Here is a 13,049-nt window from a genome sequence, read left to right on the forward strand (position 1 = left end):
GGAATATAGGAGTTGGGAGGTGATGTTGAGATTGTATAAGACGTTGGTGCGGCCTAATTTGGAGTTCTGTGTGCAGTTCTGGTTGCCTAATTATAGGAAGGATATAAACAGAGTGGAGAGAGTGCAGAGAAGGTTTACCAGAATGTTACCTGGGTTTAAGCATCTAGAGTATAGGGAGAGATTGGACAGATTAGGTCTTTATTCTTTGAAGCGTAGAAGGTTGAGAGGGGATTTGATAGAAGTATTTAAGATTATGAAAGGGATAGACAGAGTGGATGTGGATAGACTATTTCCGCTAAGAGGAGGAAAGATTAAAACAAGAGGACATGAGTTAAGAATTAAGGGGCAGAGGTTTAGAGGTAACATGAGGGGGAACTTCTTTACTCAGAGAGTGGTAGCCGTGTGGAATGAGCTTCCGGGAGAAATAGTGGCGGCGGAGTCAATTGTATTATTTAAGAAAAGGTTGGACAGGTATATGGATGAGAAGAAGATGGAGGGTTATGGGCATTGTGCAGGGAGGTGGGACTAGAGAGGGGTGTTTGGTTCGGTGTGGACTAGAAGGGCCTAATGGCCTGTTTCCGTGCTGTAATTGTTATGTTATGTTATGTTTCCAGATGTGCTTTGCTTGTTATCAGATTGATTCAAACATTGTGCTATCCTGTGTCCTGTTAACGTGCACCCCACCCCTTGCCCCTTCCTTCCTCCTCTCCTCTCCACCCTCTCTTTCCCCTCACCTTTTAATTCAGGTGCCTGTCTGCTTTTTTGCTTATACCTTGAAGAAATGCTGAGGGTTTGAAACATTGGTTATCTTTTACTTCCTGCAGATGGTACGAGACCTGTTGAGTTTCTCCAGCACTTTTGTCTATTGCACTACAACCCCAGCCTCTGAAGGCTTCCCAGTTTAAAACTGGCACCAATCCAGACTGCAGATTGTCACTAGTGGCTTGGATTTCTTGTCAACATGATGGATGATATAATGAACAGCTGATGCATATATCAGTGTTCTGAAGCTTGGATGTCAAGAACAGTGGTCTGGTATGGTGTGGCAGTGGTTAGTTTGGGGAACACTAGTTTTAATACAGCCAGTATATGTGGTGATAAGCATATGTTATCTCATGTGTCATGGAAGAAGGCTATCTGGCCCTTTTGAGTCTCTGCCATTAAGTCATCCCACCAGGAATGTATGAGGAGCTCTGTTCCCTCACACCAAGCTAGCAATAAAGTCCAGTCCTATTCTTGATGATGGGCTCAGATACTGCTGAATTTCCATAGCACCTTTGTGCATCGTACTTGACCCCAGCAACTGCAGCAATTGGTTGAACAACAATAAAGGCCGGTCCTATTCTAGCCTTCAGGATGTGAATATTTGAGACAAAGGTAAGAAACACTGGAAACTGTCAGTTGTCAGGGCAGCGTCTTTGGAGAGAGATTTAGTTTAAAGACCACAGAGTGAGAGTTCTGTGCATTTGCAACATTTTCTCCTTTCGTTCTCCAGATTTTCAGCATTTCCATTTGGTTGAGTTTATTTACTTTTCATTCTTAAAGCTGTATCTTTGAGTCTAAGTTCTGAATCTAGGTGTTTCTATGTGGCTGGATTCTGTTTGGAGATGAAAGATGAACATGAATGAGGAGAGTCCACTTATCCAAAGTTCTATCCCCTCCAGTAAAAACAGCCAATGAAAGATTGACCACTACAGCCAAATTACCACCACGGACCAGGCTAAGGTTTGGGAAAAATCCTTGCTCACTTCTCCCTCACAGGCAGCTTGACTGCGGATTGGTTACAGGTCAATGTGCTCATAGAAAAGCAGACGACATTTGTGGACGAACAATGTGGAATGGACAACCCTAATGGGATTGTTCTCAGAGTTGGCAAAGGCTTGATGGGCTGAATGGCCTGTCTATGTCACAAAGAAAGAGGAATTACGGGACTAATCACTCCGCTAAGGTTCAGGGTATCTTCCTCAGAATTCTCCTTCATGCAGTCCATTAATCTCACAGATTTTATGACAGCATGTCTTTGTCAAACATCTCACCCCACTGCTCTTACAAGAGTGAAGCAATATTATAGGCCATAGAAATGGAAGACTCAAATTGGTCAATTGCCACTAATTCAAGGAAATATTCTTTGAACGTCCAATAATAATGATATCCACAGAGGCGGGTGCTGACATTTGAAAAGACTAAGCAAGAGTCCATTACATTAGATAATAATGGGCAATTCGACATGAGCAGATTTCAGAGATTCTCAATTATAACTTAGCAAAGATGCACTTGAACTACTCTGAACCAAAGGCAACTCCCGCCCATAACCACAGACAGCCAGTTACTGTTTGAAGTTGAACAGATAAAGACTATTTCCATCTTAATTCTATCAGCCTAAAGGTTGGCTTCTCCTTCCTTCGTGTGAATCTATCCTAAAGATTCATAAAACAAGTGCAGATCTCGCACAAATAATTATTTGATAATCACAGACAATTTGCATAATTCTTCTAAGTTTAAATGGATAACCATGATAAACTAAGTGGCAAAGTTATACTTTATTGTACAGTCAGGCAATCAATAGCCATCCCCGAGGCTGAAGAGAGAGTTTGGGTAATGATGGGTAACCGAACGGAATGGCTCAGGAGACATCATTGCACGCAGGGGTGCAGCTACAAGTGAGGGATGGGTACAGGAATGGTTGAGGTATGAGGGACCCACACGTGGTGTAGGGATGTGTCCATTGTTGCGTGATGAGGGAGTTCACATGGTGGAGGTATGAACGAGCTCACATGGTGTAGGGATGGGTCTGCATTTGGGTGATGAGGGAGGTCACATGGAGTAGGAATGGGCCTCCCAGTGTGCATATCCATCATTCTCCATTCCCAGTAAGAATGTCAAGTAGGGGTCTCCAAGATTGCAGCAACTAATCAGAGATGTGACCATGGAGTGAGAGGCAGAGGTCTCTTGTCCAGTCTTTCTCTCCCAACTCTGGATGGGTTTGTGGGTCTGATGTGTGTATCTCCTGTCCTGCAGTGCCCAGTACAAGGAGCACCGTACCAAATCGGTGGCATATTTTGCATGCTCAGCTAAGGCAGTCAGTGAACGATATGCTCTTTTTTGAAATGCCTCAGTCTAACTCCAAATTACTGAGCCAAGCTGATTTTTGATGGCAATTATCATTGATGCGAAACATTATTTGGAGAGAAGAACCTCTGTGAGTTCTGCTGGCCAGCTGTCACATCTGCATCATATCACATGAAGAGGTAATGCACGTTGAGAGCAAATGTGGAGATGTTCCCTGCAGTGGGAGAATCTAGGACCAAAGGGCACAGACTCAGAATGAAAGGATGTGCCTTTAGAACAGAGATGAGAATTCTTTTCCAGCCATGGAATTCGCTCCCACAGATGGCTGTGGAGGCTAAGTCATTGGGTAGATTTAAAGCAGAGGTTGACAGGTTCCTGATTTTTAAAAAAAATTTAGACATAGAGCACGGTAACAGGCCATTCTGGCCCACGAGCCCGTGACACCCAATTATACCCAATTAACCTAGAACCCCAGGATATTTTGAAGGGTGGGAGGAAACAGGAGCTCCCGAAGGAAACCCATGCGGACACGGGGAGAATGTACAAACTCCTTACAGATAACACCGGATTTGATCCCCGGTCGCTGGTGTTGTTCTAACTACCATTACTAAAGGCAGAAGGCAGGAGAATGTGGTTGAGAGGAAAAATGCATCAAGCCATGATCTGAATGGTGGAACAGACTCAAAGGGCTAAATGGCCTAAATCTGCTCCTCCATATTATGGTCTTAAGTTGGAAGAGGGAATTCAGTTAGAAAATGAATATTAAATACAACAATTTTACATGTTTACAGGGTCAGAGGGTCTGGGGTGGGGAGGGATAACACATCCAGACTTTGAAGATGCTGAAAGCTAAATAAGCTTTTAACAAATCAGAAGGGATAATTAAGTCAGTGATTTTAGTGAGAGACACGCAGGAGTAAAATCAATACATTATGGGATTCTTTCTTTCTTCTTCTAGCTCTCCATCCCAGAGGATGATGATGGTTCCTTCCAGTCAATTTGTGGGGTTTTGATAAAAGGATAACATACTCCTCAGAAAGGAACAGCATGTGCGTGAATGGATTTGGAGGAGTAGGGGGGTTGCAGACCCACCCTCTCGACATCCCCTCCTGGATCCAGCAGCATGGTGAGGTCCAAGACGAATGGGGGAAGTTCTGTGGCGGTGAACGGCCAGAACAAGCTTTGATGCAAGGGAGGCCCTTTCCGCAACTTCCCGTGTTTACAAGAGGGTTCATCCACCTTTTGGCATCCTGCAGGGAGTCTAGCCCACCTTCCTCACCAGTGAAGCCCGTTTAGTCACCGACCATGTGACAGGTAGTATTGGGTTACACGGTACCAGTGGCACCCAGACAAGTGACCTGACATTAAATTCTTTATTCAACCACTGGCCCCATTTTATGAAATTCTAGCCATGATACTTTCGGAGGATTTTGGAAGCAGAGGAGCTTTACCAGGTTAACGTTGCCAGGTTAACATGCAGAGATCAGGTGAAGTGAGATTGTTTTTCTTTATGAAGTAGTTAAGGAAAAATTTGGTTGAGTTATTCAAAACTGTTTTCAGTGGTAGGAGGGTCAATGGTAAAGGACCTCAGTTTCGAGTTCAAATGATCTAGGGTGTTCTAGAAACTACCTCAAAGAATGGAGGCCACGTCTCTCTAAGGAAAGTTGGATCCACAGATGTAATTGAAGAGCACCCAGAACTATAGGGGAACACAGTGCTGGAGAAACTCAGCTGTTCAGTGTATATGTAGCAAAGATGAAGATACATAGCCAACCTTTCAGGCTTGAGGTATGAAAAAAAATGTAGGGCGACTCCCGAACAGAATGGTGGGGTTGTGAGGGGAAGGGGGAGGAGCACCATCCCAAAGGCAGGTGGACAAGGGAGGGAGGGCACGCCAGCAAACGGGGGAGAGGGAAGGGGTGGAGAGCTGGAGGAAAGGAGACGGGGAAGGGAGGGAGATCGGAGAGTCGGCTGGCAGAAACCAGAGGTTGATGTTAATGGAATCCAGCTGAAAAATTAAGTGTTGGTCCTCCAATTGTCAGGTGGTCTTGGTCATGAGGCCATGGACAGATATGTGAGCATGGGATTGGGGCACAGAATTGAAGTGGTCGGCCATTGGGAGATCCCTGTCACTGATGCAGATAGAGCGAAGGTGCTCTGTGCAGCGATGGGGGAACAGCAGGGCAGTGGGATCAGCCGGAATGTTCTTACGCCACTTTATTTTTCCCTCTTTATCTCATCTGCCATCAGTCTGTCATTTTACCTCCTCCAACCTGCTCTTGTTTTCTTCCCTCTGTGGAGCACCACTGTATCATCTTCAAACTCTCAAGTTTCACCAACAACCAAGCCATATTAGATGAGAAGACCAGCAATTCCAGAAATACTTCCCTGCAGTTCACCACTCCTCTGCTTCTGTGTATTCACAGAGCCCCCTTCACTTCTCGGACACAGATGTCTTATTGAAGCTCATATGCCAAAAGCAGGCTAACCCTATCTATTAATTCCATTAGGTAACTCACCCGAGTTTCTCAGATGTAATTAGCGTTTAATAAATCTCCGCTTCTCCAAATCACAACTAATTTTGTTTCCTTGAATTCTTTCCCCGACCGAACGTGGGAGCACATCCACCAGAGGGACCCTCAGCCAGTTTTCTAGGGGCCGTAGTGGATGGACATTAAAAGTGACTGCACCTCCTGAGAAGACTGAAGTGGGCAAGGTTACCTGTCACCAACCTGTCATGTTTCTACAGGACCTCTTTCAAGAGGGTCTTGGCAGGTTGCAAACAGTATGGTTTGGTTACTGTAGAGCAGGGGGGGTCCCCAAACATTTTAGACCATCGACCCCTTCATGAAATTCTTGATCTCTCATAAACTCCCAGGCATGTACAAAAATAAATAATTCAATAGACCGAACAGTTTCCATAAACATTATCGAGGGAAACTGTGTACCATATGCATGGTGTCTGGGCTTCCCAGCAACCACCCAAACTTTGTTACAAAACCCTAATTACCAAATAACAAATCTATAAACTAAGCAAGCAAGTGATTACAATTAAAAAAAACTTTTGATTCTGGCCAGGAAGATGCCAAATGGAGCTGGGTCCAGGTCTTCAGCATCAGCGACTCCATTCTCAACATCAGGTACTGAGCCGTCCGGCAGCAGCGGGGATCTTGGGCTCCTGGCAGGAGCGAGGACCTCAGGCTCCAGGCAGGAGTGGGGAACTTGGGGTCCTGGGCAGGAGCGGGGACCTCAAGCTCTACATTTCTTTCAACCCCAAAAGTTCAATCGACCCCTGGCATTCATCGACCCCTTTCGAACCCCTTCTGGCATTTGTTGACCCCTTGGATAGTCCCATCGACTCCCCCCCCACCCCCCATCAGAGGTCGATATCAACCACTTTGGATACCCCTATTCTACAGTGTGGTAAATAAATAAAATTGTAAAATAGCAGAGGGCATAGAATGAAGGTGGGAGGAGGAAAGTTTAAAGGAGTCCTGTGAGGTAGGTTTTTTTTACACTGGAAGTGTTGGGTTCCAGGTGGTAGAAATGACTATGATGGCAATGTTGAAGAGACATTTAGAACAGGGCTATGGACCATTGTGATTAGTTAGATTGACATCATTGTCAGCACAGAGTTGATGGGCCAAAAGGCCTATTATACTGTGCTGTACCATTCTATGTGGTAAAGTCGCTGATGTGTTTGGTGCTGGAGGTCTCTTCTTGACTTGAAGCATCTGGACAAATGGATTACTCCATGGAAGGACACTGTAGCTTTGGAAGTGTTCCAGGCTAAACCCTGTGCTGAGAAGATTCCACCAACAGGTTAATAAGTTAAACAGGTTGTGTCCATGCTCTTTGAAATTGAGAAGAATGAACTTCTTGAAGCACATAAGGTTTGGTAGGTTGGAGGCCAAGGGAATGTTTTCACTATGAGAACATCTCAAATAAAGGGATAGAATTTCAAAATAAAGGGCTGGTCATTAAATCTGAGGTTAGTGGAGGCAGCTTTATCCCATACACCACCTCATATTTTGGGTTGGGGTCACCTTCTCCAGATCTGAGAGGATGATCCATGATGTTCCCACCACTGAGGTTCTCCAGAGGACAAGAGAGTTGTGATTAATGAATTGAATGGTGGCTAGTCTCAGACGGACAGGGAAAGAGAGAACAAGGTTCATAATTACAGCATGGAAACAGGCCATTTGGCCCAACTAGCCTATACTAACCACATGTTAAGTTGGTCACTTTTGTTTCTATATTCTTTTCTCCCTCCTTCATTTTTCCTCATTCCTATTTGGGCAGCTGAAGCATAGAAGAATGAGGGGAGATTTGATAGAGGTATTTAAAATTATGAGGGGTCTAGACAGAGTAAATGTAGTTTGGCTTTTACCACTGAGGGTAGGGGAGGTACAAACCAGAGGACATGGGTTAAGAGTGAAAGAGCAAACATTTAGGGGGAACATTGGGAGAACGACTTCACACAGAGAGTGGCGGGAGTGTGGAACGAGCTGCCAGCTGAAGTGGTGAATGTGGGCTCAATTTTAATTTTTAAGAAGAATTTGGACAGGTATCTGGGTTGGTGGGCTATGGTTGGGGTGCAGGTCAGTGGGACTAGGGAGAATAATAGTTTGGTACAGACTAGAAGGGCCAAAGGGCCTGTTACTGTGTATTGTTCTATGGCTAAAAGCTTGCTTCACCCAAAAGATGCTGACAGACAGAAAAATGGTACCTCCCGGATTTGCTTTGTTCCGATGAAAAATCTGAAGTACAATTCTCTTTTCTTCTCTATGAGAGCACTCACTGTCTTTTGTCTTGGTTCAAAAACTTCCATTCATTGACTGTAGAGCTCGTCGAAAGAACCAAAGACTTGTTGATCCAAAACAAGGCTTTTATTAGCAAAAGACCGGAGCTCTTCACAGGTGGCCGACCAGTCCGGAATGATCCGACCTGGCTAGGGACACAACCCTTTAAGGCCCAGACAATAGGAGTGGCTTAGCTCTCAGCCAATCGCTGTAAGCACAGTCTAGATACAGTAACTATATACACTAGGTACATTGGTGATAGATCTGTACTATCACATTGACCCAAGGCTCTCGTTACAAAAAGTGCTTCAGCCAGACCCTCTGTCTCATGGGGCCCAATCCTGCGACCTTCTTCCCTCCCACTCTTATGTTCAGAATACACCAATGGATGGAAATGGATTCAGGCAAAATGAAGCAACCAGGAGTAACGGCACACTCTGGCGGGTGGTTCAAACTCGCGGTGGTGTTTCAAGGACAACATCTGAATTTAGTTTTAATTCCAGTGCAGCAATATTAATAGTTTATGAGAAGCTGCAGAGCTATTTCAAATCTGTTGCCAAGCTTCCCTTCAGCTAATCGAGGGGTGTCACCTGATGTGAATCTGGAGTATGTTTGGCAAAGACGCCAACCACAGCAGGTTCTTAATTGTCCAACTAGTGCTGTATTGCAATCAACATAAAATTGATACACAAATTATACAATTAATTATACAATTTTAAAAAAAACAGGGCTCTTCAGTCCGACACTCCATGTTGCTGTTCATTCTGAACGCAGTATAACTCTAAAACCTCTCGCTCGTTGCCCCACTCTTCCTCCTAATCTAAGAGCTGGAACTGCTTTTCCCAGAGAGAGGTGAATCTGAGGAATTCCCTTCCCAACGAAGCAGCAGAGGTTGTCTCAGTAAAGGATTTTGAGGGAAGGCTGAGTCGGCAGCAGATCAGCCATGATCTCATCAAATTGAGCAGGCTCGACGGGCCAACTCCTGCTTCTATTTCTTATATTTTAAAAAATATTTTACTTTGATTTTATAAATTAGATACATTTCAAATGGCATTTTTGAGATTGGCTTTATATGTAGCAAGGAAATGTTGAGCTGTTTCATGGAAAGATCAGACGGAGCTTAGCTTACAAAGGTGGCATTCGGAAATGAGGTTATGAATTCCAATGGAGAAGATAACATAATGTAAGAGACCAATATTATAGATTTTAAAAGATTTGGAGCCCATATTTGGATTATTTTAATTTGAAAATCTGAAACTGGTCCTATGCAGCTGAGCCTACGCATTAAATAGTAAATGAATGACTGAAATTGTTCTCCTTATCTCTTTTCGTTTTTTTTAATGGGGAATGGGGGGGTAGATTTAGGTTAAGGGGAGGGGTAGAAGGGGGTGGTGGGTTTTTGATTATTTTTAGTTTTTTTCTATGTAACCATGTAAATAGCTTTTTGATCATTTGTTCATTCTAATTCTGTAATTGTGGTTATTAGTTTGTTTTATAATAAATAAAATAAAAATATATTTTACTTTGATTTTATCAACAAATACTACCAAAATTACCATCGCAGAGAAGTAATTAAATGTGAATTAATCATCGACACATGTTCCAAGTATAATCCCTATTTCCACCCACCCCACAACAAAACCCTAAATAAATGAAAAAAAAGGAAACGAGAAGAAAGGAGCTGTCAAGATCTGGAATCCAATTCAACAAAGTGGGGGGGGGGGGGGGAGGTGGGAGGACCCAATTATATTTTCATAGATCTCAATAAAAGGAAGAAAATTGAAGGGAAGAAAAATAAATAGAATCACTATCTTATTTATTAAGTATTTAACCCTTCTGTTTGTAGTTAAGGTTCCCATACCTGCAAAAATGTGTTCTACTTATTCGTGCTTTCCCCCACACCTTGATGAAGGGCTCGCGTTGTTACATAAAGGCACTGTTTGACCTGCTGTGTTTCTCCAGCTTTTGTGTGTTTTTTTCACTTAACCATGGTGTCAACAGAATCCTGTGTTTTGCCTTCCTTAAATTGTAAGTGATTTTCTCCAGGGAAACACAACTATGTATTTCAGTTTTCCAACGGGCTATTTCTGAGAGAGAATCAGACTTTCAGGTAACGGCAATACATTTCCTGGTCACTGCCAATAAAATTTTAAGAAACCGAATTGGTACTTGGACTGTCTCATTTTAGGTCTTACGTCCACAATATTTCCTAAGAGAAACAATAGACAGTAGGTGCTGGAATCGGCCAATTGGCCCGTTGAGCCAACACCGCCATTTTTCAGATCGTGGTCGATCATTCTCTGACAGTACCTATTCCCTGCCTTATCCCCATAACCCTTAACTCCCTTGCCCACGAGAGCCTTATCTAACTCCCTTTTGAACATTTCTGGACTTAGAGGCAATTGTTTTCCAATAATTTGATTTCATAAAACTCTCAAATTTTCCCAAATGGGGTTCAATTTGCCAGGTAGAATGTAAGAAAGTATGCTTCTTCCCCACATCTAAAACACATATTGGAAAAATTAAAGTTTAATTTATGTAATTTCTACAGGGTAAGATGTGGCTGATACAAAAAATTATATTGTACCATTCTATATCTAACATTAATTGTATTAGTTAAGCAATCATGACATGAATCAGACTAGGTCTTGTCATTAATAGATAATCAAGTCTGATTCCTATCTTTGTTTTGATCTATACGTTTAGGAGGACCTGATTGACATAAAGCATACATAACTGAGGCATATTTCTTTGTGTTCCCCTTTCGAATTACAATCTCCATTTCACTGTGCTCTGGTAACATCGTGCTCAGTCCTAATTCCTCTCTGAGAAAGCCTCTTACTTGAAAGTAACAGAAGATTGTATTATTATAAATATTACATTTATTTTTTAAATGTTCGAATGACATTAATTGCTCTTGTACATAACAACCTTCTACATATCTGATCTCCTTATGGAACCAGGCACATAGAATTAAATTGTCCATAATTTAAGGAATTAATCTGTTCCGAAACAAGAGTGTTTTGGGAGTAATTTTTTTCCTCATTTAAATATGTTTTATTGTTGGTGCTTCTTTTCCAGTGAAAATAAAGTTAACAGCCAATATATATATTCTCCGACTTTGGGCAGTTCAATTTCTACCCATGAAGGCTTGTCTCTTCCATCAAAGAGGAAAGTGACAAACTTCATCTCGGCCGCCCAATAATTCCCACTTTTATTTCTTATTATGATCAGAAGATGGAGGAGCAGAATTAGGCTATTCAGCCCATCGAGTCCACCCTGCTTTGCTCAAATCATTGCTGATGTATTTTTCCTTTCAACCCCATTCTCCTGTCTTCTCCCTATAACCTTTGGTGTCCCTTTACAGATCGAGAACCTATCAACTTCTGTTTTAAATCTACCCAATCGCTTGGCCTCCACAACTACCTTTGGCAATGAATTCCACAGAGTTACTTCCCTCTGGCTGAAGAAATCTCTGTTCTAAATGGATGTCCTTGTGCCCTCTGGTCCTTGACTCACCCACAATTGGTGATATCTCAGAACCAGAATCAGGATTTATCGTCATAAACAAGTCATGAAACTTGGTATTTTGCAGCAGAATCAGGAGTGCAAACATATCTATTATAACCATCTTACGATACTAATATAAAAAATAAAGTAACAACAATCGTAAGGTACAAAGAGTCAGGCATTGATCATTCAGGAATCTGATGGCAGCGGCAAAGAAGCTGAGTGCTCATCTTGAGGCTCCTGTACCTTTTCCCCAATGGTAGCAGAGGGAAGAGGGTGTGGTCTGGGTGGTGGGGGTCCTCATATAGTCTCTATCCATGTCCAATATTCTGAAAGCTTCAATTAGATCTCCCTTCATTCTTTAAAACACCAGTGAGTACAGTTCCAGAGACATTAACTCATTCCTTAACCTTTTCACCCCAGGGATCATTAACCTCCTCTGGACCTTCTCCAATGCCAGCACATCCTTCCTTAGACATGGGGCCCAGAAGTGCTCACAATACTCTAAATGCAGTCTGACCAACACTTTATAAAACCTCAGAATTACAGCCTTGCTTTTATGTTCTGGTGTTCCCAAAATGACCTGTGTTCCTCATTACTGACTTAGCCTGCAAGTTAACCTTTATAGGGATTCCCGCACTAAGACTCCCAGGTCCATTTGGAGCTCCACTTTCTGAATTGCTTCCCCATTTAGAAAGTCATCTACATCTCTATTCTCTCTCCCAAAATACATGACCATTCTTCTCTTCACTGAATTCCATTTTCCATTTCTTTGCCCATTCTCCCAACCAGTCCCTCTGCAGGCTTCCTGCTTCCTCAGTACTACCCTATCCTCCACTTTATGTCATTTGCAAACTTGGCCAGCAATTCTGTCATCTATATCATTTACCTGCAGCGTGAAAAGTAGCTGACTCAACTGGCAGCTAGCTAGAAAGGGTCCCCTCTGTTCCCACTCTCAGTCAGCCAATCTTCTACCCATGCCAATACCTTTACTACAATACCAGAGGTTCCTATCTTCTTCAGCAGCCTCAAGTGCAGCCCTTTGACAAAGGCCTTCTTTAAATCCAAATAAACCACATCTACTGTCACTTCTTTGTGTGTCCTGCTTATTCCTTCCACAAAGAACTCCCACAGATTGGTCAGGCGAGATCTCCCATGAAGGAAACCAGGCTGACTTTGGCCTATATTACTTTATGCTTTCAAGTACTCCAAAACTGCATCCTTAATAACAGACGCTAAAATCTTGCCAACCACTGAAGTCAGGCTAATTTCCTGTCTTTTGCGCCTCTCCCATTGGAAGACTGGAGTGAAATTTGCAATGTTACAGTCCTCTGGAGCCATTCCAAACTCTAATGTTTTCTGAAAGTTCATTATTAATGTGCTCACAATATCTTCAGCTACCTCTTACAGAACCCTAGGGTGTCGTCCGTCTGGTTCAGGTAATCTATCCACCTTCAGCCCCTTCACCTTCCCAAGTGCTTTCTCCTCAGTAATAATGACTACACTCAATTCTCCGCCCTGACTTTCTTAATTCTCTGGCACAACACTGGTGATGTCCGCAGTGAAGATGGATGCAAAATATTCAGTTCATCCACCCCCTCTTTATTCTCCATTACCACTTATCCAGTGTCATTTTCCAGTGGTCCAATGCCCACTCTTGCTTCTCTT

At 42.9% G+C, this 13,049-nt stretch overlaps 1 protein-coding gene across 1 annotated transcript in view; it reads right to left on the bottom strand.

The window, feature by feature from the left end:
* minar1 (membrane integral NOTCH2 associated receptor 1) overlaps positions 1–13,049 on the bottom strand; it is a 46,028-nt gene that overhangs the window by 13,396 nt on the left and 19,583 nt on the right. The window lies entirely within an intron of this gene.

Source organism: Narcine bancroftii, chromosome 14, assembly GCF_036971445.1.
Source record: "Narcine bancroftii isolate sNarBan1 chromosome 14, sNarBan1.hap1, whole genome shotgun sequence".
In the NCBI taxonomy this organism is placed as follows: Eukaryota; Metazoa; Chordata; class Chondrichthyes; order Torpediniformes; family Narcinidae; genus Narcine; species Narcine bancroftii.